The 5,364-nt window shown below is 34.3% G+C and overlaps 1 long non-coding RNA gene across 1 annotated transcript; it reads right to left on the bottom strand.

Annotated features, from left to right (window-relative positions):
* Positions 1 to 2,069: 2,069 nt before the first annotated feature.
* On the bottom strand, positions 2,070 to 5,150 carry LOC130968084 (uncharacterized). The gene is made up of 4 exons (XR_009081507.1): positions 5,090 to 5,150; positions 4,893 to 4,954; positions 4,232 to 4,295; positions 2,070 to 2,163 (listed from the first exon to the last, which is right to left on the bottom strand). It is a non-coding gene; the product is annotated as an uncharacterized LOC130968084 (long non-coding RNA).
* Positions 5,151 to 5,364: the final 214 nt, after the last annotated feature.

The raw sequence follows: 5,364 nt of genomic DNA, 5'->3' as shown, positions 1-5,364 counted from the left end.
AATTGAAACTATGTACAAAGAGAGGGTTAAAAAGGTGTTTCCATGGTGAGGTGTCTCCTACCTAGCACTTCTATTTAGAGTCCTTAAGTTAGACTTTATTGAGAAGCTCTAACAATACTTGGGTTTCCAAACTCTCCATTGATTGTCCCAAGCTTTGATGGAGTGTCCCACAAACCATGAGCTTCCAACAAGAAGAACAAAAAGCAAACAAGAAAAACATACTCACAATATCAACATATTCACAATATCAAACAAAAAACAAGATACTCACATACTAATATATTCACAATAGTTAAAAACAAGCAAGCAACATATGTACAATCAACCAAAAATAAGCTATTTACATATTAACATATTTACAATAGCCAAAAATATACACCATTGCAACTCCCCGGCAACGGTGCCAAATTTGACAAGAGAACTATTGTATAGTTTGGAATCAATTAAAACAAGAATCAATTCGTTGGTAGCATAGTCCAAACAACAATGAATTCTCTTAATCAAATGTTTACAAATTCTAATTAACCGATAGTATTAAACCTCGGGTCGTTTTTCCTAGGAGTTACAATGAAATGTACATTTATTGGCTATGAGAGAGCATGGGGAATTGAGAAAGCAAGAGAAGCAAGAAATGTAAATAGCAAGAAATTAAATAAGCATGCAAAGAATTAAAAGAAAGCAATTAAAAGCAATGAAAATGGAAATTAAATACTAAAAATAACTCTTGGTGATAATTGGAGAATTTAGGATTCCTATCCTAGTTATGGACCACAAACATGGCAATTGTGTGGAATCAATCCAAATTAGTCAATCCTCCTTAAGAATTGGTCAAAAGGGCATAATTGGTCTCAATCCATAAGTCCTAGTCAACTCACTAATTACTTAGTGAAAGACTAGCGTCAATGGAAACCAAACCAATGCGTGATAGATATCCACAACTCAATTCCACCCAAACACTCAACTTCTCAACCAAGAGTGCAAAAATTAAACATGCAAGAAATTAGACATCAAAGCAATAAAATGCATGGAAAGGAAACTTCAAGTGCAAGAAACCTCTTGGCAAGTAATTGAGAGCTAAGGTTACCTATCCTAGACATTGACCACAAACATATGATGATTATGAAGAGTTAATCCAACTTAGTCGACCCTAACATCGAAGATAAGTCAAGTAGGCATAGTTAATTTCAATCCCTAAGTCCTATGTCAACACTAAAGGGTCACATAGTGCCAAGCGAAACCAAATCAACTAACTACTCTAATGTATCAAACAAGAATGGACATCAATGACTCAAGGATCACCAAAGTCAATAATTTCAAGCCAAGAGTGTAGAAAAACTAAGTGAAAACTAAGCCAAGCATTTTATCAAACACTTGGTGTGCATGAGAATAAAATAATATTAAATTGCAATAAAATAAATTCTAAAGCTACCAAAGCAAGAAAATAGCAATAACAACTAAAGAAAGCAATAAATGACAGGGAAACATAATTTTGTATTAATTAGAATTAAAATAACAAAAGTGTTCATAACATGAAAATTGACATAAAAGAGAAAATATCAAGAGAGATGAAGAAGATAAAGACAAGAAAGCATATAAACATAAATGAAACTACACTAAAACAATAATTAAAGTGCTGAAATTAAAAGGAAACTAAGCTTAAAACCCTAATTCTATAGAGAGGGGGAGCTTCTCTCTCTAGAAACTAAGGGAAAACATCATAAAAGCTAAACCTAATCCCCCCTCATCCTTCTTTAATTTGACCTTAAATAGCTTCAAAAAATGAGTTGGATTGGGTTTTAGAGGCTCAGAAATCACTGCCAGTGAGTTGCCATTAATGAGGTCACGTGCAGGGACCTGTGCGGACGCACAAACGTGTGCGTCCGCACACATGCTGAATCCCGACTTATGCATATGCACAAGTACCTGTGCGTATGCACACCTAGACTTATGTCCACTACAACAAATTGCATATCATTTTGAAGCCCGGGATGTTAGCTTTTCAATGCCGCTAAAACCGTCTCATTTGGACCTCTGTAGCTCAAGTTATGACCAATTTAGTACAGAGAGGTCAGGGTTGGCAGCTTTCCAAATCCTTCATTTCTTGCATCTTCCCTTTTGCATGCTCTTTTCCTCACTTCTTCAACCCATACTTGCCTTGGAAACCTGAAAATCACATAACAAATACATCAAGGTACCAAATAGGATTAAAGTGAATAAAATTGACTAAATTGAGCACAAAAGAGCTTGTTTTCACTTTCAAGCACAATTTAGGAAGAAATTTCAAAAGTATGCTATTTAGGTGAATAAATGTAGGTTTATGTGATGGAATCAACTCAAATCAAACCAAAATATATCGTAAAATATTAATTCATCAACACTACAAGAAAAATTCCCATTCAGGTACACTTGAAAAGTGTAGCCAAAAGTAAAAAAATGATGCCTTAGGCTAAGGCTACGATTTTCGGGCTACGGAGATGCTTTGTGGGTGATGCCTATACAAGTGTTGCCTATTCTCAAAGGCTACGCTTTTCTTTATCAACAGCTACGCTTCTGGACTTTGAGAATAGGGTGTACTTTTTATTTAAGTGATGCTGTTCAGGACCAAAGGCTACGCTTTTCAGCACTAATGGTTACCAGAATTCAAAAGAATAGGCTATACTTTTCAGGGCTACTGCATCACTTTATAAATGTAACAGATAGTATACCTGTAGCTACTATGATCTATATAAGTACAGCCTTTTATATCAATTTTTTTAATATATATATATATATATATATATATATATATATATATATATATATATATTTAGGTTTCATGCACATCAATGGAGGCAAGTTGTATACCATCAACATAACGGGCCACGTGCTCCATGAAATATTCATGTTACGAAATGGGTTGAACCCATCACTTGACAAGCCTAATTTAATATTGCGTGATTCTTTTGCAAAATCTTCATCCATTTCATCAAAGTTCTTCCATGCCAGGCCACCAGTAGGATGCTTTAATGTCCCATCTTTAACGCGCTCCTCATCATGCCACCTCAGACTAGCTGCCGTTTTTTAGCACATTAATAATCTCTAAAGTCTTGGAATTATAGGAAAGTATCTCAGAGTCTTTGCAGGAATAGGACGACCTTTCTTGTGAGGTTGGTTCTCGCTATTATCACTAGAATTTTTAGTATATTGAGATGTTCCACACACGCGACATTGTGTTTCATCCTTTAGATCTTTCCTATATAGGAGGCAATCATTAGGACAAGCATCGATATTTTTATAATCCAGACCTAAATCTCTTATCATAGACTTTGTCTTATGGAAAGATGAAAGTATGTTAATGTCAGGCATTTCCTCTTTCAATAGCTCAAGAAGGGAAGTGAAGGAGGCATTGCTCCAACCGTGCAAACACTTTAACAAGTACAGACGAATGGTAAAAGATAATGTAAAAAATTTCTTACAACCCGGGTACACTCTTGACTTGCCCCATCTAATAAATTGTAAAACTTTTTAGCCTCTTCATTTTGACCTACAGTAACACTCTCAGCGTGAGGTACATCTCCAAATGCATCATTAAGCAGTCCTTTGATGTCATCGTGTACACCTTCTTCATCATCCATGTCCTCATCAACCACCATCAGGATTGTCTATTCCCCATGATTAATCCATGTTTTATATCACTTAACAAATCCGTCGGCTACTAAATGGTCAAATACCACATGTCTTCTACACCGCTCCATGTTACAACACCTCTTACAAGGACATTGAATTTGTTGTCCGTCCGGTTCTCCTTCAGAGTATGCAAACTCTAAGAAACTAATAACACCATCGATATACTCTTCGCTATACCTCGGTAGATCCATCCAATCCTTCGGCATATCATAAAATCTAATCGATAATTATTAAATTTTTTAGGAGAAAAATTTATAAGGGGTCGTAAAGTGAAGATAACAAGAATAGAGGAGGAAGGCTGTTATGAAATATAAGGGGAATGGGCTATGAAACGGACTTTCATAGCCTTGTAGTTAGGTTGGAAAATAGTTCCTAGTCTTAGAAGTAATTCTCTAAACATTTTACTAGAAACTCGCTGAAGCAAAACAAATAAAGGAAAACAAAGAATTTATAGTACATAAATAATAAGTTAAATTGCAACTTCAAAACTAATAAAACAATCAAGGTGGACCTACACATGAATTAATAGCATAATAATAAAGTGAAAAAAAAGTATGCATTGTACCTTGCCACGACATGATCAACGTTTTGACAAAATTCACTTGGGAGCTTTAACCAAAAACTTCAATCTGTTGTTACCAAGAAAAATTATAAGAGATTAGACTATAATCATATTTAGTCTTGATTTATTTTCATAAATTCTAAACTGATATAATTAAAATGTAAGAAAAAAAAGTAAAAAAAATCCTACATAGAATAAGAAAAATTATAATTAATTACATAGATATTTTTGTGACTGTAATTAAATGGATATTATCAACATTTTTGTTATTCATATACAGTATTTGCCTAAGACAAAGGGTTAAAAACGCATAAGATAAGCATAAAATAAATGTTATGTGTTAAATTTCAGTAACTGAAAGAGAGAGACTAGATGGGTGAATTTTGTGAGTAGCAAGTTTCTTTTGTTAAAGTAAAACAGAATCCTCACGAATTGTGATGACCAACACAAGATAAAATGGGCGCATAGCTTCGCATCATGAAAAATGCGTGAACCAAAGTTTGGAGATTTTGTAATCTAATATAATCTTTCATGCAAAATCAGTAGCTGGTAGAGAATACTAGGATGTGTTGGAAATGATACTACACATAATCACAAATAAAGAGAAAAATGCAGTGATGGCGTCCTTCCTCTAAGGTAAGAAAGAAATGCATGAAAAGAATACCTTGATTCCTGTGACAAGAATCTGTTGCTCAGTGACTTGTTCAACAAAAAGCAGGAGCTTCTCTGTGAATGGAAAAGTAATGCTCAGTTTCTACAATTGTTCACAAAAGAATCATCAATTGTAAACATCCCAAGGAAACAATGGATGAAAGATTTTCTCTATCACTAAGGTGTGAAAAGGCTTTATTATGTTCTTACTTAGATCACTCTTCTCATCAATAGGCTCCCCAATGACATTGATAATACGTCCAAGAGTTGCCCTGCCAACAGGAACCTGAAAGGCAAGCGGCGGTATAAGACATCAATAAATAGGATTAATAAAAGTCATTGAAAAGATCAACAAATAATGTCCCATATATGGCTTAATAATCAGATTAGATAATTGTACAAATGTATTTTGACAAATCAAATTCATGAATTTCACAACACCTATCAACCTAAAAAACAAACTTTGGTTCCATCTACTTACTAAT

The sequence above is a fragment of the Arachis stenosperma genome, chromosome 3, assembly GCF_014773155.1.
Source record: "Arachis stenosperma cultivar V10309 chromosome 3, arast.V10309.gnm1.PFL2, whole genome shotgun sequence".
Taxonomy (NCBI): Eukaryota; Viridiplantae; Streptophyta; class Magnoliopsida; order Fabales; family Fabaceae; genus Arachis; species Arachis stenosperma.
The sequence above is the reverse complement of the archived record's forward strand: the minus strand, read 5'-3'. Positions and strand labels throughout refer to the sequence as shown.